This window comes from Camellia sinensis, chromosome 8 (genome assembly GCF_055761805.1).
Source record: "Camellia sinensis isolate YWXY chromosome 8, ASM5576180v1, whole genome shotgun sequence".
Classification (NCBI taxonomy): Eukaryota; Viridiplantae; Streptophyta; class Magnoliopsida; order Ericales; family Theaceae; genus Camellia; species Camellia sinensis.
In genome coordinates, this window is record NC_138968.1 from 171,531,934 (window position 1) to 171,554,231 (window position 22,298).

Genomic DNA, 22,298 nt, shown 5'->3' on the forward strand with positions numbered 1-22,298 from the left:
CATTAATGTTGATATTTAATGTTAATTGTCATTATATCTTCACTTCAAAAAAATGCATTAACTATAAACCACTATTTAATATTGATATATATTACACATGAAATTAAGCATGGTTCTTTATTGATGACGTGAATGTGAATATTTACGTCAGATGATGTGGATGTGAATGTGAATGTTCACATCAGATGACGTTGTGATAAATGTGATATTAAGGTTCACATCAACATTGCATCAAATTACACAATCACAAGCCTTAACTTGAAATGAATTCTTGTCATTGCGCTATCAATTACATGATGTGAATATTCATACTAAAATATACGAATATAAACGTTCGCATCACTACAATAGATGAGAAAGAATGTTCACATGTTATAAACGTTCACATCAATACATGTTGTGAATAAGAATATGTTGTCAATTAAAAATATAATAAATGTTATTTTTAATGTGTTGTCAATTAAAAATAAGAAGGTTCACATGTTATGAACATTCACATCATTACATTAGATGAGAGAGAATTTTTCAAAAAAGTTTTGTGAACGTTTACATCATATGAGAGATAATGTTCACATTATTTTTAATGTGCTGTCAATTAAAAATATATTAATATCAGATGAGAGACAATGTTCACATTATTTTTAATGTGTTGTCAATTCAAAATATATTCACATCATATAATAACATAAAATAATAACATCAATGCTATTTAATTTGTGTATGAAATTTCTTATACCTTGGTCATTTCCCTTCTCTCTAAACACACTAAATATTTTTTTAAGTAATAATGAATAAAAATTTTGAATTTTGTCAAAAAAATTATTTTATAAATATAGAAATTTTTTTCAATATAAAATACTATTTAAATGGCATCAACCTCTTTTAAAAATAAATTTATTTTAATTAGTAAAATAAAAGATTTTAAATTTAAAAAATAATATAATAATAGATTTGACGTATCAGATGGAGAGTTTCTATGTCCAATTGGTGTACGTCAACTTGCCACCTAAGCTTTCAAAAAAATTTGACATACAAAATTTTAAAAGTTTAGATGGAGATGCTCTTATGTCTCATTCTGTAAAATTTTTCTATGTTCTTACTATGGTGTCAAAAGAATTTTTCTATGCTCTTACTATGGTCTCTTTTGACATGTATGTTAAAAGCTAACTTATTAGCTTTTTGACTTTTTTTGAATTACATCACCTCTATTTTTTTGCATTTTTTAAAAAAAAAAGTCAAAAAGTCAGCTTACTAACATAATTTGTTAGGTAAATTTCACCGATAGTCCTTAGATTTTGTCTTTTATTTCATTTTGGTCCTCTACACATTTAATTGTCTCAATTTTAACATTTAATTTTACATTTGGTATCAATTTGGTTCAATTAATAATAATACCATTAGCATTTTTAATAAAAAAATTATCACTGAAATGGTTAAGGTTAACTCACTAAATTGAGCAAGTTTATAATTTTACCTCTAAAAACATGATATATGCCACTCGTGTGCTCATTTTCCATTAAAAAATGTTAACAATTGTAATCAATTGTACTAAATTGAAACAAAATCATAAATTTAGGATTAAAATCGAACCAATAAAAATTACGGGAATCAAAATAACACAATAACCAAAATACAAAAACTATGCAAAATTTTCCCTAATTTGTTTTTTAGTTGTGCAAGGAATCCAAAAAATTTATTCATAAAAATATTCAGAAAGAACAATAAATAATTGAGATTCATTTCATACGTGAATTTCACTATATATGAATAATTGAGATTCATTTCATACGTGAATTTCACTATATATTTTTTTAATCAACAAAAAATAGAATATTATTAATCATAAAAGCCGATAGAAAGGAGAAGTTTGGAGGGGGGGTCTGTTGGGAGCATCATTTTCAAACCTCACATCCCAACTAGGTTGGTACTCCAAGAGCAACCAATCGTGTGTATACCCAAAGCAAAGAACAAAAGATTGGAGAGGTTCCAATAAATAAATAAATAAATAGGGCAAAACAGCAGCGAAGTAAACAGCAGCAGGGGTACCATCATCATATTATCAAGAAATATGGTGAGTTACTCTCCTTCCCCTTTTTTGATAGAGCAAAATGCATCACTGTGAGATAGATAAGGAAAATATTTGAAACTCTCATAAATTCAACCTATAATGATGTAATTTGACAAATGAGTTTATGATTGATTACACATTCAATAATATGGGACCCACCACTCTTGTTACATCATTGTGGATGCATTTGTGGGTCTCTAGCATTGTTGGTGTGGGATAATTACCGGGAAGTTTTATGACTGCCCTTATTTATTTATTTATTTTAAATAAAATTTTATTAAAAATATGGAGTTAAACATATAAGGAAATAGAATATATTGAGAGAGATTTAGAGAGTGCGAATTCCCTTATTATTGTTGCTTGCATCCACACAACTAACCCATCAATCTCACGAGTTTTTTAAATTTTAATAGAACCCAACAATAAATAAATAAATAAAAAGCTAAGAAGCTCTTAACTGCAAAACACCAAAAAATTGAAGCCCCATGCTATTTACTTATAAGTCTTGAGTAACTTTTTTTTTATACGAATTTGTCCCTTATTTTGATAATGGGAAAATGTTATTTTTTAAATGTATGTTTTGTGTTTGTGGAATAATTATTCGATAGTAGTAATGATACCAAAAATTTTATCAAAGTGATAAATGATTAAAAAAAATTAGTTTTTTGAGTTTTGATTTATTTTTAGATTATTTGTGTTAGTCTGTATTGAAATATGATATGAAATATATAAATAGTTGAATTGTAAATTTTAAAGATATTTTTATAATGACAAATGTATCATTGAAAATTATAGCAGAAACTTATTCGTAATAAGTTTAGTCTATGAGACATTGAGATTGGCTTGTAACTGCTCCTTATGTTTACGTGTAATTAGGGTTGCAATTTGGAAAGATTAAGTCAAGTTAAGAGTCTATCAAAGTTTAGTCTAAAAGTTTATCCAAAGTCCTAGCTCAACCTCTCCTCAAATTTGCTTACGTAAGTTTGAATCTGAGTTTATCTCAAAAAATTTGGACTAATTTAAATAAGGAAAATGTTTCAGGGCCACAAAATCAGTGGCTCAAATGGCTCAAAACTGTCAAAACGACGTCGTTTTGCGTTGTTTTGCACCTAAAACGACGTCGTTTTGACAGTTTTGAGCCATTTGAGCCACTGTTTTTGTGGCCCTCTAGCATTGCCGTTTAAATAATAGATTTGTAGTAATGCTATCTAATTTGGTTCAAGTTTTAACCCACTTAGATTGTTCTTTTATCATCAAAATAATTTTTTTATAAATGAATAATACAGTACAAGCAATATAACAAAATTACACTAATTAAAAAAAAGATTAGAATATAAGCACCATTGTTTAAAACACACATTCTAAATTAGGTTTTGCACATACATTAGCCAATCAAATACAAATCCCAAGCCAAGCCATTAACGTTAAGTTTAACTATTATATACCATGTTTTATTTATAACATGATGTGATATACTTGGATCATATGTTCATTTATAGTATTACCCACATTGTGTTGTTGTTGTTGGCGTTTTTTGTAATTTTTTTTTTTTTTTTGGTGGAGGTAACAATTTTTGTCACAAGGAAAGGAAAAAAGATTTATTATTTTAGATAATTCCCATTAGCTTTTGAATTCCACTAAAAGGATGAAAGTGAAAAGGGCGAATAACGTAAGGGGAAGAGCATGAGAATAGCTCATGACTTGATGTGTTTGTCCCACCCATGCCTATCATTAATTATTCTAACAATAAATTGGTACACTATTATATTGTTGTGTGGTTGATTAAGCAAATTTTACTTTTTAACAAAATTTGGATTTGTCTACAACCTTTTATAATCCTAGGATATTTTAAGACTTTACATGGAGTAATCACTGCTGGAAAAATGACTTTTAGCGGCGTTTTAAAAACGCCGCTATATGTATGAAAAACGCCGCTAATTAGTTTAGTGACGCTTATCACCAAACGTCGAGGACGCGGCCGTCGCTATAAGTTTATGACGCTTTAAAAACGTCGTAAAATTAGTATAGGCGGCGTTTTTAAAAACGCCGCTAAATGCGATATAATGATAAAATGACGTCATCCAATATTTAGCGACGTTTTTAAAACGCCGTGATAAATTTTTTTATTTTAAAAAAATGTCCGTTGGCACTGTAGTGGCGTTTTGAAAAAACGCCGTTATAGCTCTTTTTTTAACATTTTAATCCATTTTCTTTTTCAACATTTTAGATCTAATCTATATACACTTAAAAAGTACAATTTTTGTACAATATTTTTTTAACACACTGAATTGACAATATCAAAAGGCAATCTTGTAAATCACCTTTAAACCCACTCCAACTCCATCCCCATTAAAGGACATACACTGAATAAAATATTTTAACCAGTCCAGAAATTGCAGCTTGTTATTTGAATGGTGTACATGCATGAAACTGGTAAGGTCTGTTAGGATGTAAGGAAAAAGCAGCAAGTAAAATTAGTAAGCTAAGCATCCAATCATCAACCATTACGTACTTGAAGCACCAAAAAGGGAACCATTTTGTACGCTAGAGTTCCTATAAACTCTCATTTACTGCAACAGATCACAAGGGGTCCAGAACAAAACAAATCCACTAACAAAACTTGGGTGTAAACAAGCAGACTATTGTCTAACCAACACTTAAACTGAATAGATCACTAGACTCTCTTGCTTGCAGAACTGCCTTTAACTCAATTTTGTACCTCAACTCATTTTTTAGATTTACTTGTAGTAGTCCAATACCTTAGTGTGTAGATCTCTGCTGCAAGAGCTGTCACTCCCCCAATAGATACAATCAATTTATTTTGATCAATTAATATGGCCGGAAGACCCCCTGCAAAACGAATCCCCATAAGCATATTATAAACAAAATAAAATAATAAAATAAAATGAAGTAAATACACAAAAGCAACAAATAGAGCTTGTGATGAGCTAGCCAGAGAATACCATTGTGCTTCTATCTCTCCTCTTTAAGGACCCACCAACCATAGCAAATATAGAATTTTAAACAAGTGAAAGCCTATACATGAAATATAGCAGCATTAAATATTTAATATTCTTCACAAAAAGAACATTAACACACATTGAAAAGACATGAAGTTGATGATTCCAAAAACAAGCAAAAGGTTCGGATGCAAAAAGTTACATTCCACCATCAAATCCATCTAGAAGCTTCCCATTATAGACAAGTTTAATACGAGAAGTATAAAAATCCAATATAACCTGTCCAGTTCTACGCACCATGTGACATCTGTTTTTTCAATATGGTTTCAACAAATAATTTGATGATATAATAATTGTGAAGGTTATATAAACAATATGCCCTGTATCAATATTCTGAACTATTTAGCTAGTTTGAATAGAACTCACAATAAAACTCTAATCATGGCAACAGATAGTATATCTAGACTAGGCTATGTAGGTTGTGACCAGTGACTAGGATACATTCTACTCAATCACCATGATGGCTGGTCACACTGCTAGTGCAAGCAGTTGCTTTCAATGTTTCACTCAATGGGTTGTACTCTGCTTGTCCAAGTTTCAGCCCAAGTGCTAGTCAAATAATATTTAACTAACACAAATATATTACCGAAGATTATTGGCACTGTGAAATTATTAAACATAAGTCTAACACAGTCATGATTTACCGAAGGTCAGCACTTTGAAAGAGAATCAAGGGGGCAAAAACAAAAACAAAAATTCTAAAAAGAAGATCAACATTGCTTCTGATTTTACTTTATTAAGAATCAAAGATCAACCTTGCTAGAAAAACATAGCACAGAGGAGTAAGGGACAGAAGTGTTGGAGCTTCCATGGACTGAACAACATCCTCAAGCAATGGCACTCCCATCTGGTAGTTTAATGCATTACCATAACCCTTTAATATGAACAGCTCCAAATCATCTGTCCACTCCAGCAAGACAACCTAAAAATGTTTAGCTGCAATCCCAGATAGTTAGGACAAGAAACAAAAGTTGACACTTAATTTGTTCGTTCTTGAAGGAATATACATCATCAGTAGAGTGGCATGCAATGCAGGATCATACCTGCAATCCTGGCTCTTGACAAGCCTCTGCAAATTTAGCTGTTGAAAGAGCTGCATTTCTTTTAATATCAGCTTTCTTGCGCTCTAGTTCAGCCAGTTGCTGTTGAGTCCTTTGGACCTGATTTTTCTGATATGGTCTTCAAATATGAAATACAATTGATCAATAATATAAGCCGCACTAACATCAAGCAAATATTATTATTTAGCATTAACCAAGTAGGAATATTATTATTCTTGACCTGCTCTAATTTTCCAAAGAAAACAGTAAGTAAATTTCCAGATCTGAAATCCCAGATAATTAGGACAAGAAATAGAAATTAGAGTTAACCATCAAAGCTTGATCAATATAAACCATCTTCACAACAGGACTGCTAGTTAGTTAACTATACCTACATACAAGACAGAATACAACATAACACTGATCCAAACCAAGACGATGATGCACTTCTTGTTATCGATCACCAAACGAAAGGTTTGGAGATATATAAGCAATTAATGGATGAATCAAGTGATCACCAACACGCATAGGCTGTTACACCCACACAATGTGGGTGGTTTGCTGAATGGTATAGTTGACTTGCTTCATTGAGTGAGGATTCATGAGATGGTCTTCAGTTTTGTCTTCTTCTGTTTTACGAAGAAAGATGACAGCAGACTCTTGCTGCGGACAGGTACGCGAATAATCTGAAGCCAGTTTGGGTTGTCAAATGACTTGAAAGCTGTCAAAGGTTTTGAGACCTCCTGCAAAGTACAATCACTCTCATAAGAACTTTTTGGCATTTCTCTCAACCACAGGGCAAGATATTTTACAACATAAGCAAGCATAAGGTATGGAGCTTCTCTCCTACCACCCATGAGTGGTCCAGCAAAAACATCTCCATACCAAAAGATTTTTAAGTCATCAGATCATCTAATCAAATTCATATTTGAATACATACAGTAAAACCAAGTCTCGTATCCCATTCAATGGAAGAAACTACGCATGAATTATTTTTTTCCGTTGGCACAGTTAATGAGTTGTGTCTAATTGTTGTTTCTATAAAAATTTTCTTTTTAATTTTGTTGATATCTATCAACCACATAATATGTTAGAAGCACAACTCTGCTCAAGTCAACTTACTTCGATTGTTCACATAATCTCCAATTACTAAAATTACATTTAATATATTCAGTTTTATTCCTACTTATTTTAAACTCTTTTGGACTTGATTGCTCTCCAAGTTTGTAATTTGGTTTTTTAGTTTCATCTACTAACTACTAAGGACAATATCATCTGCATAGACAATGGGACATAAATTCTGCTGCAGAGTCAGAATATTAAACAAATCATGATTCACGCCATCCCGGTTGACCCAAAATCTGCACCTTTTTCCATGACTAAAATAAGAAATAATTCTAAGTATTAAAAACTGATGGGGTTTCCAATCCCATTTCAGAAACAAAAACAAGAGAAGTAAAAGGTAAAAATAATAAACAGACATCTCATACCTCTGCACAACCAAATAAAATTATTTCTAGTTATTCTTTGCAAAATACGCACATCAAGATTCATCGCTAATGTTCATAACTATGTTCCAAAGACAAACATCCAAAACTAGAACTCAAGTCTCCATGGCTTTAACCATTGTGGTTACCACAAAATGCAGAAAACAGTCACCCTATCATCTATCGCTAATCAATTATGAGGGCAACTGAAAAGTACAAGGTCTGGGCAGATTTGATTATGTGATTGTAGATTAACAACTATCATAAACTTTTGTGCTCTCTTGCAAATATTAGCAAAAGTTTCATAAGAAATGATCGGCAAAAAGTGATGGCAGATTGTGCCAAAACACTTCATAATAAGTTATCATCAAGAGAAAGAAACAATACCAAGGTCAACATGTTTAAAAGGGCTCCCACTTGCAAAAACTATATGTTCTCTAGCATGCTTGAAAACATCAACAGCAGTGCATTCAGCTGCACCAAAGTATATGCAAATACTATGTTCAATAGAGAAATTGGGAGCTCTATAAGTAAAATATGGTTAATTTAGAGGTCTTGTAAAGACAAACCATTCAATGTTGGATTTGACATACCAAAAATGGCAGGTTTAGTAGAATCCAACTCTCGCATGGCCTTGAGCACCTGGTTTACATGCAAGCAATATAAGTAAGGAATATGAAAATGTAAGAAGACACACATCTAACGAGCTCAAAAATTGACTCTCAAGTATCCATTACACAGAGAAAATGGGACAACACTCACCTTTATTGTGCTTAGTTAGGGTCTTACAATTAAACAAAAATACACAGCCAAAGTTGAGTATAAGAGGATGAGGAAATTAAGCATGTGAGGGTTAGTAGGAAAGGGCATAATGGCCATGGATTTGACTGAGGTTATTGCTCTTCAGAAATCTTTCTAGAAAAGGATTCATTAAGTCAAACTAACAAGTAAAATTGGTGCATTGTTGTGTTGAGCTAAGTGGAGTGAAATATGATAGTGATGATAACAAATGACATTTAGTTATCTTGATGAGGTATGCTTTTATATCCTAATAATAAATAGATGAATCGGAGTATGTAGTAGAAGTTGGGTAAGTAAAATGATAACTTTGATAGGATAAACAAAAACCATCTCTAAAAGTATTGCCAACATTTAGCAAGTGAGAACAAAAAGTCGCATAGCAAAATGTATTCCAAAAATACAAAAATCATTGCTCTGTGGAACATAATATCACAGAAAGCCAAGACTCATATCTCCAACTATATAGTTGAGGCCTAGTTTAAATTTCAAATTTCAAATTTTGTAACTTCTTCAGTTTTTTTTCCCCACATATATTTTTTATTTTCATATCACCCATCAAGTGTGCACACATTCTAGTACACACACACACACACACACACATATATATATATATATATATATATGTATAGAGCTCAATATAGTGGATTAACCACAAGTATTCTGTACAAGATTGAACTTAAAGTCGAATCATATAAGTGAAATCAATTCAGAGGTTGAAGAAGAAGAGAACGAAGTGGGACAATGTTACCTAAGGCAAAGATGAGTGGTTGGAGGAGGAGCAATTGACAAGCGAAGAAGAAATAGAGTCCAAAGCTGCAGCTCAGCTCCAGGTTAGCTCAACTCAGCTCATGGGTGTTCATAATGTACCAATCACAAGTTGCATAAAATTGTCAAAGCTATTCAACAACACAAAAGAGAGAAGAAAAAGGGTCAGCTCAGCTCATCAGGATAAATGGACCACCTCAGAAGGATATTATTACTATATTGAAGTCTGATACACAAGAAAATAATTAAAATGGTCAAAGTATCCAAAGGTGATGAAATTTAATAACAACATAAAAAATAAAATAAAAAATCAACAACCAAATCAACATTGTACCCATGTTGAGCAGATTGTTAGAGATGGCTGGTGTTTTTTAGCAGAAATTATATTGAAATCACAAGGGGAGAAATTACACGGAAGTCAGACACAACTGAAAGTATAATAGGCATCCATGAAGTAACTAGTTAGTCTTTATCAATTCATCCTAATCGAGTTCACTAATTCTACACAGCAGACAAACTCAAAACAGAGAAGAGAAATCTAAAAAGAACACACGGATCTATTATATATATACAAATTGAAACATTGGTTTGATAGATTACAAAGATTAACAAACAAAATGAATGAGAAAGTCAATTATCAGAACACAAATTGAAACATTGATTTAATGCAGACTTAATACCTATGAAATACAAGCAAAAAACACAATTAAACACTTGTTTTAACAAGATTTTAGCTTGAGAGAGAGAGAGAGAGAGAGAGAGAGTTCAATACATCGCGGTGAAGCTTCGAAATCGAGAGAGAGAAATTCAAAATCAAAATCGCTCTGAGATGAATCTCAAAATCGAAATCACTCTGAGACCGATCTGAGAAATCAAGCACAGCCTCTCCTGAGATCACTTCCTCTGCGATCGAAACCAACCCCTCTTCTCTCTTTGCAATCTCCCAGAGCTTCAGATCGATATCGCAGAGTACAAAGGATGAATCGAGAGAGAGAGAGAGCAAGACAGCGGAGCTTCAGAGCTTCAAATCGAATCGCTCTGATGTGAGCTTCAAATCGAAATTATGGTTTCCAACCAAGTCAAATTTTGAATCTGTATGAATCTCAAAGAAAATGGCTCTGAATCGAAATTGTTGTCAAGGGTTTAGAAGCAATTGGGGGTGAGCAAGAGAGAGGCGTGGGGATTGTGAAGGCGTGAGATTCAAAATAAGGGTTTCGAAAGCTTTAACAAGTATTCTCACATTCAAAATAGCGCGTGAGGGCCAACGTATTTGGAGGCGTTTTTAAATGCCTCGGATTTCAAAACGGTGTCGTTTTATTAACGAAATATGCGACGTTTTCATAAAACGTCGTTAAATATTTATAAAAGTGGCGTTTAAAAAAACGCCGTTAAAAAAACGCCGTCTAAACCTATTTTTCCTGTAGTGAATATTAGATTTTATATGGCTTAGATCACGCCAAAAATAATAATAAGAGTACCGTTACCATACTACTAACAATAGGGTAATGCTATGCACCATTGGTCATGACTCTTATGATATTTCTTTATGACCTATGGTGATATTATTTATGACACATTATAATGTTAGTTATGACATTATTTTAGTTATGATTTCAAAAAAATTCGATTATACGTCATTTAGTGGTTATAACTTCTTTTTTTTTCCTTTTACTTACAATACTCGTAGAATTGAATTATGACATTTTAGATAATCAAACTCACAAATATCATAACTTACAATTGTACGAGTACGAAATAATGTTCTCGTATAATCCTGCTGATCAAGTCTGCACTTCTCCAAACGTCATCACTTTACTCCCTGAAAACACAAACGTGAGCTAGTCGGCGGGTGTGTGCCGGATACCTCTCCGATGCCTAAGTCAGCAAAATAGACAAATAGACAAAAGCTCTGTATATTCTAGAATCAAAGTTGTGATACCTATACATAGGTCCTATCATGAGCTTTTATAGATTCTGTGTGGCACAAATCCTAGTAGGATTCCAACTCTCCTTATGAGAGTCCTCGTAGGAATCACACACCCTACTCACTACCAACCAAGTGAGATGGTTTGCACAATCCTAGTAGGACTCTATTTCCCTTAACAGAGTCCTCCTAGGAGTCTCATCACTGCAAGCCAAGTGAAATGACTACAATGGATGAATAACAGTATGACCGAGCTAACACTAGCCCTTTGACATACTCAATCCGATGCTTTCAAATGCAACGCCTAGCTTGGTCCTTGTATCTCAGTTTTGGTTGTTTAAACCGTGCTAACTGCAGCAGTCTCTGACCGAGCTAACAAGGGTGAGGTCTAACATTGCGAAGCCCAAACACCTCGGCCCATAGCTCGGCCCAAACTTCACCTGGTCCTAGCTCGTTTAGCTTTAAGATCGAGCTACACCAGCTCTTACCCCTGCCCAACGTGCAGCCCATCTTCTAAAGAAGGCCCTTTCTTAGCTCGGCTCAATTTATTTATAAATTACCCTCTCAATTGCCCCTTAATCCCATCTGCATTGCATGATTTGGAATTACATGTTACCAGCTGAGCTAAAAGTTCAAACCCTCAACCGAGCTAAATTGTTACCGGGTTACCAATTTGTCCGGTCAAAAAAGTCTTTTCAGTCATGCTGCACATCTGAATCGCTTTCTATTCTCTTGGACACGTGGCTGGCTCCCATTGGTCAAGTATAGCTACCACAGCTGTCTTCGTACTTCAAAAATTTTGAACAGTCCCGCCCATTTCGTGCATTTTATACAAAAGAACCCTCATTTGGAAAAGCACTCCCACTGTTCATCTTCTTTCCTTTCTCCTCTGAGAACCTGTGCATTCGAAGCTCCATACTCACGTCTTCATCTTCGTTGGCTATTGTTTTCTTCACGACTTCACACCCGTAAGTTTACTAATACCTCTTCATGCTGTTCTTTTTTACTTATCTCTTCATTTTTGATATTCAATCCCCACATGTGTTTATATACATTAGATATCCACCAGAATACTGAGCAAATGATATGAACCCCAAACCTTAGGCTTGAGCTCAAGAACACACCATCTAGATTCAGAAATCATGAAGTTGAATCCAAAATCATGTTGTAATCGAGCTAAATACCCATTTAGGCAACTTTAGACTTAAACACAACCAAACTGAAAGCTTAGTCAACCATGTACACCCATCTTCAATCGGGCTAGGGGCCTTAGATTGGCCCTTCTTTATGACCGAACCGAAAAAGTGAACATAACCTGTACTCTAACCTCTAACCGAGCCAGAGGCCTTGTGTTGGCCCTTCTAAACTACCGAACTGAGAACTCCCCGTCATTCAGATGAACCGAGCTAAGCCCTCACAATTCTTCTGTAAATTGACTTTTTACCTAGTCCGATCCAGTTGTCTGGGCATGACACTTCTTATTTCCACTTTGCAGACTTGACTAGGTTGGCCAGGCACGCCTTTGCACCCTGCCCCTAGGCAGCTTTGCTCAACCGAGCCAACCAAAGCCCCAGTCGCGCCGAGCTAGGCTTATTTTATTCACAACCTTAAGTTAATCATGGGTACATACCGGTTTTTAGTAGACTCTCCTGGTGCCATAGCCGAGTTCTAAAGGGACTATCAGATTACGGATGACGTTCATCTATCCCTCGCCGAACTAGAAACAACACCCTGGGGCAAACCGAGCTTCGTTCCACTCACCGTGATATCAATTGTCGAAGCCGGCCTGCGGTTTCCTATTCAGCCTCTTATCTGTGAATTTCTGAGGCAGACAAGACTCTGCCCAACACAACTTAGCACCAACTCTTATAGGATAATAAATGGCATCGCCGAGCTAAACCGTCGGCTTGGCCTCAACCTCGGCTTAGCGGAGCTATTTCATCAATACTCACTTGGCCAAAATGAAGACGGCTACGCCGAGAGAAAATAATTAAAAATACACCGGACAAGGACGTGAATGATGACGACTTTTTCTGGGTTTTTAGTAATTTCGAAGACCAGGAAGCCCAGATACCGGGCTATAATATTAACTGGAATAAAAGAACAGCCGGTATGAATACCTCGACTTAGTTTGTCTGTTTTTCGCATTTGTTTACAACTTTCACACCGCGCTAACCGTTGCCTTTCTCCAAATGCAAATTTGGATCACCTAAAGTCACAATACTGGTACCCCAACCTAGATGCTCTCTGCGCCACGCTTCGGTACCGCGATCGAGGTTGGGCCGAGCTACTCAATTTCGAACCGACCTACCGATACAGTGGAAGGAGAAAGGTCAAGGTAACTGACTTTCTCCTAGAACCATCACCAGAACCGGACCCAAACTTGCCACAGATTAACCTCATACCCTTAACTGAAGAACAAGAAATAGCCAAGCGCCGAGCTGTAAGGGCACTGATCACCGAAACAACAAGTAACGCCGGCGAGGCACAGATTGAGACAACACAAGCCTGCCAAACAAACGAGGCTGTGGTGGCCCTCCCAACAGCCCGAGCCTTGTCGTCCCGGCCAAGCAAGCGTGCTTGCACTTCCTCAACCGAGCCGCAACACCTTGTTAACGAAGATGAAACCGTCCTTCCTCAAATCACCCCGCCAAGCCCAGAACTCGTGCGTTCTGACCGGGCTAGCTCTTCAGAGTGGGCACCAAAACTCACATACAAGAACCGAGCCATAGCGAACACAGACTCAGTGGTGGCAGATAAAGACCACACACTTGCCTTCAACCTTGCAAAAAGTGTGTGTCTGCCCCGATATGGAACACCACAACCATCTCACCGAGCTCAAGGCCATCCGCTTGGCCACTAAATCAATGGTGCTGGTAAGTGCTTTTTTGCTTTCCAATTTGTGCATTTGTTTGCTCAGTTTTACTAAAAAAATTTGTCCGCTCTTTTGCAGTCCATGCAGAAGAACCACGTTGCACATAAGAGTGTGTTGGAGCTACGTAAGACAGCGCGGTTGGCCGTGGCCAACGCCAACGCAAAGACGATCGAGCTTAATAAAGCCAGACAAAAAACAACTGAGCTTGAGTCTGAAATCGCTCGACTTACCGAGCTGGTCAACTCGACAAAGGCGAATAAACAAAAGGCTTTGGCCGAAAAGAAAAAACGCTATCTGCGTGAGCTAGTCAAGCTCGAGAAGAAAAAAGATGCCGAAATAACCGAGCTGAGAAAGAGCGTGAAAGACACTGAGGACCGCGGTTACAAGGAAGGCGAGGCCATCTACATCCTGCAATGTGAAGTTGCAAAGGATATACTTTTCAAATGTGGATGGAAGGCGGCTACCACAAAGCTCGATTTTGGCCAAGAAACCGAGGTCTTCCAAAACCCTCCTCCCCACTTCATTACGAGTTATATGGCGGACTACGCCAATACTATCCAAGAAAAATTGCTCCAAGTAGGGGAGGAGGATGAGGCATCCCCAGAACCAGAAAGCACCCCAGCTGCTACTAGTGACCACGGTCTCCAAACTGATCAGTCAGCTCGGGTGGATCCACCGGTGCCCATTACGGTTGAAGATGTGGCAGTGACCGACCTACCTGCCAACACCGGGCTACCGAGTGGTGAAGCTCGGGTTAACTTGGATGTCGATTTGGATGACCTATTTGCTTAATCATGTATTTTCTTCTTTTAATGCTAACTTTTTGAAAGAATTTGTAACCAGGCTAAAGCCCCACCTCGTGTAATGCAGTTCTGATCTTCAATGAAATCTGCTATTTTTTCATTCTTTTTGCCCGGTTCATATCTTGTTTGTGTTTGTCTCAACTTCAATTGGTATGTCTGGAAATTTTTTGGCCAAGATAGCCATCTCGATTTATTAGCTTTTTAATCTGTTTATCTTCAACCTTCTCTAGCCTAGATCCTTATCTTGGCTAGAGAGACATAAATGTTGGTTATTCCTGCCGACCTCTTCAGCCTAGATCCTTATCTCGGTTGAAGAGAGATCAATGTTGGTTATTCCTGCCAACCACTTCAGCCCAGATCCTTATCTCGGCTGAAGAGAGATAAATGTTGGTTATTCCTGCCAACCTCTTCAGCTCAGATCCTTATCTCGGCTGAAAAGAGATAAATGTTGGTTATTCCTGCCAACCTCTTCAACCCAGATCCTTATCTCGGCTGAAGAGAGATAAATGTTGGTTATTCCTGCCAACCTCTTCAGCCCAAATCCTTATCTCAGCAGAAGAGAGATAAATGTTGGTTGTTCCTGCCAACCTTCTTCAGCCCAGATCCTTATCCCGGCTGAAGAGAGATAAATGTTGGTTATTCCTGCCAACCTCTTCAGCCCAAATCCTTATCTCGACTAAAGAGAGATAAATGTTGGTTATTCCTACCAACCTCTTCAGCTCAGATCCTTATCTTGGCTGAAGAGAGATAAATGTTAGTTGTTCCTACCAACCTCTTCAGCCCAGATCCTTATCTCCGCTAAAGATAGATAAATGTTGGTTATTTTTGCCAACCTTCATCAGCCCAGATCCTTATCTCAGCTGAAGAGAGCTCAATGTTAGTTATTCCGGCCAACATTCTTCAGTCTAGATCCTTATCTCGGCTGAAGAGAGCTAACTTGTTTGGTTATTCCTGCCAAACTTTCTGATTGCCCCTTACTGAGAACAACTTTTACAATATAAAGACTTATGCTGAAAAAGTAAACTACTTGTTTTATTTGAAAAAGGGAAAAAATTACAAATATTCTAAGAGAAAGCTAAAAATAAAATAACTTGAGATTGACAGTGTTCCATGGCTTGGGAATAGCCTTGTTGTCTCCATCTTCCAAATGATATGTCCTGTTTCCCGGTAAACCAACCACTTGTCCTTCCCAATTAGGTCCCAACTTGCCATCTCCGGGTACCAAAGTGTTGCCCATTACTTTGTGTAATACCCAATTCCCAATCTTGAATTGCCTCGGATGCACCGTTTTGTTATATTTTCTGGATAACTCCTGCTGGTATGAAGCAATGTGAACTAGAGCTCTTTCTCTTCTCTCTTCTGCAAGGTCAAGTTTCAAGGCTATGGCTTCTCCATTCAAGTCTGGGTCAAAATTTTCACTTCTAATAGTGGGATTACTGCCTCCATACCATAAGCCAAGGAAAATGGCGTTTCTCCAGTTGGCCGCCGAGGTATGGTACGGTAAGCCCATAAAACATGAGGGAGCTCCTCAGCCCACCTGCCTTTTGCTTTCTCCAACCTTTTCTTCAAATCATCTAAGACGACTTTGTTTGAAGCTTCTGCGTAGCCATTCGCTTGAGGGTATACTGGTGTAGAGTTGTAGAATTCTATCTTGTATTCCTCGCAAAATTCCATAAAGATTTTGCTGTCGAATTGAGTGCCATTGTCAAATATTAGGGCCTTAGGTATACCGAATCGAGTTATGATATTCTTCTAGACAAACTTCTTAACATTTTTCTCCTTTATTGATGCGAGTGCTTCTGCCTCCACCCATTTTGTGAAGTAATCCGTTATTGTGAGAAAGAACTTTCTGTTACCGGGTGCTGTTGGAAGTGGTCCCACTATGTCCAGGTCCTACATTGCAAAGGGTCATGGGCTAGTTAATGGTAGAAGCTCTCCGGCTGGTTGGTGTATCTAGTGTGCGAACTTCTGACATTTCTCGCACTTCTTGACATACTTTTCTGAATCTGCCTACATGTATGGCCACCAATATCCTCGTGAGATTGCTCTGTAAACTAATGATCTTCCCTCGTGAGATTGCTCTGTAAGCTAATGATCTTCCCTTTTTGTATAACGCCAATGATGAAGAGAGCCAAAATCACTGTGACTTTGCTCTTATTTTGTTGGCCTCTTTCTTCTCTTCAGGTAAGATGTCGTCTTTTAAGAATACTATAATGGGATCCATCCATGAAGGGCTTAGTTCGGCACAACATACCTCAGCTACTTCAGGTTCTTCAATGCTTGGTCTGGGTAGGAAGTCGATCAGTAATGGATGTGGGATAGATGTATCTGCCATTGAGGCAAAACTTGCTAATTCGTCTGCTCTGCTGTTTTCTTCTCGGCCGATTTGCTCTATCCGTACTACTTCGAACTTCATGATCTCCTTTCTGACTAACTCTTGGTACTTAGCCATCCTCTCATCTTTCGCCTCGTAGTCACCTGAAATCTGATTTACAACCAGTTGGGAGTCACTGTAAACCATTAGCTCGGTGGCCTTCCTGAAAAGTGCAAATTTTAGGCCTGCTAAAAGTGCTTCATACTTTGCCTCATTGTTTGATGCTAGGAAGCCAAGGTTGACTGCTTGTTCCACGATTAGGCCATCTGGTGAGATGAGGACTATGCCTAGTCCTACATCGTGCCTATTGGATGCTCCATCCATGAAGAGCTTCCAGATCTCTCCGACGAATAGTTTCCAGCAAGTAGAGGGGTCGGATGATGTCTTGGGGTCATGTGTGTTGTTGATGTTTTCTTCCAAGTCCATGCTTGCTGTTGGGATTTGCTCTTCACTATCTGACTGCCCCAAGTTGTTACTTGTTGATGAGTCCTTGTTGGAAATAGCATGGTCTGCCCCTTCCTTGCTGTCTTCAAATCTGTAAGGTTTGAAGTGTAGCTGGGCATCTTGTTTTGGGGGCTGCGCAATTCCTGTGACACTTTCTATTTCCATTCCAGTTGTATCGGTCAAGTCAAATAGGCAAATGTGATGACTTCCTGGTGTGAACTTAGCCACAAAGTCTGCTAAAGCCTGTGCTTTTATTGCTGTTCTGGGTTGAAACTTGATATCGAACTGTCCCAGCTCTATTGCCCATTTCAAGATTCGTCCAGAAAAGTCCGTCCTCTCAAACAAGGCTTTTAATAGGAAAGCTGTTAGGACGATTACGGTGTGGGCATGGAAATAATGCGACAACTTTCTTGAGGCTATCATCAAAGCTAAGGCCAACTTTTTCAATGGTAGGTACCTTGTTTCAGCGTCCAGTAAGGTTTTGTTAACATAGAAGATAGGCAGGTGTTGGATTCCTTCCGCTCTGACCAACACTGCGCTGACTGCATGCTGTGAAACCGCTAAGTACAAAAAGAGCTATTCTCCAAGCACGGGGGTTACTAACAACGGTAGAGAAGACATGTACTCTTTCAAGCTTTCTAGGGCCCGGTCGCATTCTTCATCCCACTCAAACTTGGCCTTTAAGGCTTAGAAGAATGGCCGACATCTGTCTGACGACCGACTTATGAACCGGTTGAGCGCGGTTGCTAGGCCAGTGAGATGTTGTACCTCTTTAACTATGTTGGGCCTCTCAAGATCCTGGATTTCTTTGATCTGAGAGGGATCTACTTCTATACCTCGGTTGGTCACCAAAAAACCTAGGAATTTTCTTGATCCTACGCCGAATGCACACTTAGATGCATTTAGACGCAACTTGTTCCTCTTCAGAATTTGAAGCATTTCATCTAGGTCCCTGAGATGGTCCTTCTCAACCTTGCTTTTGACCACCATGTCATCTATGTAAGCCTCCATTGTTCTGCCTAACAATTGTTCAAACATTTTGGTGACCATTCGTTGGAATGTTGCCCCAGCATTCTTTAGGCCAAAGGACATGACCTTGTAACAATATAATCCTCTAGGTGTTGTAAATGAAGTGACCTCCTAATCTGGTTTGTGCATAGCGATTTGATGGCAACCTCTATACGCATCAAGAAAGCTAAGTCGATTGTGTCTTGCCGTCAGATCTACTAGTTGGTCTATCCGTGGGAGGGGAAACTGTCCTTTGGACATGCTTTGTTGACTGTTTTGTAGTCCACACAAACGCGCCACTTGTCGTTTTTCTTTGACACTACTACAGTGTTGGAAATCCATCTGGGATAGTGCACTTCTCTAATGGCTCCTGCCTCTAGCAAGTTTCTCACTTCCTCCGCCACTATCTCTGCATGGTGGAGTGCCGATCTGCGAGTGCGTTGTATAATTGGTCTGGCAGTTTGGTGGACGTTCAGTTGGTGACAGATGAAGTTTGGGTCAATGCCAAGCATGTTGTATGGTGTCCAAGCAAACACTTCGATGTTAGAGGTTAAGAATTTCATGACCTCTATTCTCTCAGTGCTGGACAACGACAAGCCGAGCAAAAATAACTTTTCTGGGTTCTTTTCATCTATCTTTACCTCTACCAAGTCTTCCTCTGCCTTCTGTTCAGCTGCCTTGCCAACATCTACAAACAGTTCATTGCTCTCTGGCTCTTCCACCGTCTGTACAAACCCTTTTGCAGTACGGCTTCTATTTACTGTGACGAAACATTGCTTCGACATGATTTGGTCTCCTAAGACTTCTTCAATCACGTCGGTTTCATTGGGGAATCGTAATGCCTGATGGTAGGTTGATGCCACTGAGTGCATGGCATGCAACCATGTCCTTCCCAAGATTATGTTGTAAGTGGAAGGGACTTTCAATACCCAAAATTCCATCTATTTTGTCATGGTTCCTGCCTTGACTGGAAGGATTATCTTGCCTACTGGCCATTCTGGCATCGAGTTGAATCTGACAACGGGAGATGTCGCAGGTACCAAGTCTTTGTCCTCCAATTTTAGCTGTTTAAAGGTCTCGTAGTACATTATCTCACATGAGCTTCCTTGGTCAATCAGAATCCGCTTGATGTCAAAATTTTTGACGTGTAAAGTCACCACCAGTGCGTCATTGTAAAGGCAATGTAGCCTTACTAGATCCTTATCTGAGAAGGATATGACATTTGTTGTCTCTGTTCTGCTCTTTTTTATGGTAGGTTGTGCACTTAATACCTCTCTCAAGTGTTCAGCTTTTTGATCATCTCCCTGAGTTCACATACCTGCTCAGGTTCGATGATCCCATGTATGACGTTGATTACGCCTTGGGGTAGACTGTCGACTAGCATCCCGTTCGGATTGTTGAGGTCCTGGGGGGCTGACTGTGTCCCTCCTTCTATGTACTGGTCCAGGTGCCCAGCTGCCATTAACTCCTCCAGATGTTGCCTCAAAGGCGTGTAATTTTCAGTGCGGTGCCCCTTTTCATCATGGAAGGTACACCGGGACCTTTCGTCATAGCCTTTTTGTGCTTCTCCCAACTTGGCTAGCCACCGGACGAAAAGTTCATTGCATATCTCGCTGAGAATCTGGTAGATAGGTTTATTGAACACTGTGGTAATGGCAGTGTGGACTCTTAAGTTTCTTTTCCCAAGGTCCTCTCTGTTGGCTCACCTGCCGCACCCATTCCTGCTTGGTTGTTCCACCGTGTTGACTTTTGCTGTAGTCTTTTTATCTAGCATCGCTGTTATGCCAGATTTTGCTTTAGCACGGGCGCTATCCTCCTCTACTCGGATATGTTGATGTACTCTCTCTATTAGGGCCTCCATCGTAAGGGGTGGCATCATAGTTATTGAGTCCCTCAATTTGTTTCCGACTGGTAGACCCCTTTTGTATTGTGCGATGGCGAGATTTGTAGAGCAATCCCCAATCTGGTTGAAGGTCTCCCAATATCGACTGTTGTAAGACCTCAATATCTCCTTTCCACCCATGTCAATGGAGAGTAGCTGATCAATCTCTACTGGTGTCTTAGTGTTCGTTTTGAATCTAGTCACGAACGCCTCTGCCAATTGTGCCCATGAGGCGATGCTGCCTTCTGGTAGCCTTTCGAACCAGGTTAGACCTAGGTCGCCCAACCTGGATGGAAACAGGATACACATTAGAGTCTCGTTTCGCCGGTATACTACCATAACCTAGCGAAAGTGGCTTAAGTGCATGTAGGGGTCTGTCTTTCCCTCATAACTAGTAAATTTGGGCTGGTGAAAGCCTGAAGATAGTGGTGCGTTCTCAATCGCCGAAACAAACGGGGAGCTCTGTAACCTGGCTAATACTTTGTCTGCAGGTTCGTAAGCAAGGCGCGACATTGGCATCCCTACCTCGACACTTCCATGCGTCCTAAGGGCCAATCGCTGTAGGGCTGAAAGCCTACATGGGTCGTGAGCCCTGGTGTCCTTCTTCAATCGGGCCCTTTCCTCGAGCACTGTTCGCAGGTCGGATGATCTAGGCAACTCCGAGTACCGAAACGTCGTTTGGTGCGTATGCGAGGGGCGATAGTTGTTTTCCTCTATATATGACTTTTCAGTCCTCGTTCTCTCAGACCTGGAGTGACAAGTCCTAGAAGTCCTTGACTGAGTATCGCTTGTTTTAAGGCTCTTATTTCCTGCTGGTGAGGGTGCGGTATGTCTGTCACAGTCTTCCATGTAACAAAGGGGCGTGTTGCCTTTATGCCCCTCTCCAGGCGGCACCCCTTTTCCTTTTATCTGGCACTTCATTGTCTCCATGTCTGCTGCTATCCTCCTAATTAACTCGTCTTGCTCCCTCACGCGATCCTCTAGAACTTGAGGATCCAGCCTCCGCCTCTGTCTGTCAGGACCTTGAGAGTGACGGGGGCTAGTGCCCCGTCTCTCCCTCGCATCCCTCCAGGAGTTCCGTCGTTGGGATTCTAAATCCGCCATGGGTGGAATAGAAGGTAAACCTTCGCGCCTCCCACCCCCCTCTGAGGTTTGCCCATCAACAGCGGATTGCGGCAAGTCTTCATTGTGCGCCATTGCTTTCAACTAGAGAGGAAAACTTGATCAAGAGGTTTTGTTCTTTTTGAAGTTCCCACAAACGGCGCCAATTGTACGAGCATGAAATAATGTTCTCGTATAATCCTGTTGATCAAGTCTGCACTCCTCCAAACGTCGTCACTTTACTCCCTGAAAACACAAACGTGAGCTAGCCGGCGGGTGTGTGCCGGATACCTCTCCGATGCCTAAGTCAGCAAAATAGACAAATAGACAAAAGCTCTGTGTAATCGAGAATCAAAGTTGTGATACATGTACGTAGGTCCTATCATGAGCTTTTATAGACTCTGTGTGGCACAAATCCTAGTAGGATTCCAACTCTCCCTATGAGAGTCCTCCTAGGAATCACACACCCTACACACTACCAACCAAGCGAGATGGTTTGCACAATCCTAGTAGGACTCTATTTCCCTTAACAGAGTCCTCCTAGGAGTCTCATCACTGTAAGCCAAGTGAAATGACTACCACAGATGAATAACAGTATGACCGAGCTAACACTAGCCCTTTGACATACTCAATTCGGTGCTTTCAAATGCAACACCTAGCTTGGTCCTTGTATCTCGGTTTTGGCTGTTTAAACCGAGCTAACTGC

At 38.9% G+C, this 22,298-nt stretch overlaps 1 non-coding gene across 4 annotated transcripts; it reads right to left on the reverse strand.

Moving 5' to 3' along the window:
- Positions 1-4,621: 4,621 nt before the first annotated feature.
- LOC114267690 (uncharacterized) lies at positions 4,622-8,224 on the reverse strand. 4 transcript variants are annotated; one of them, XR_014338694.1, is made up of 5 exons: positions 8,185-8,206; positions 8,003-8,089; positions 6,132-6,871; positions 5,844-6,024; positions 4,622-4,918 (listed from the first exon to the last, which is right to left on the reverse strand). It is a non-coding gene; the product is annotated as an uncharacterized LOC114267690 (transcript). The 4 variants fall into 4 exon arrangements; XR_014338693.1 differs by having other exon boundaries at positions 8,003-8,224; XR_014338691.1 differs by adding an exon at positions 5,032-5,104 and having other exon boundaries at positions 6,132-8,222.
- Between the last annotated feature and the right edge of the window lie 14,074 nt (positions 8,225-22,298).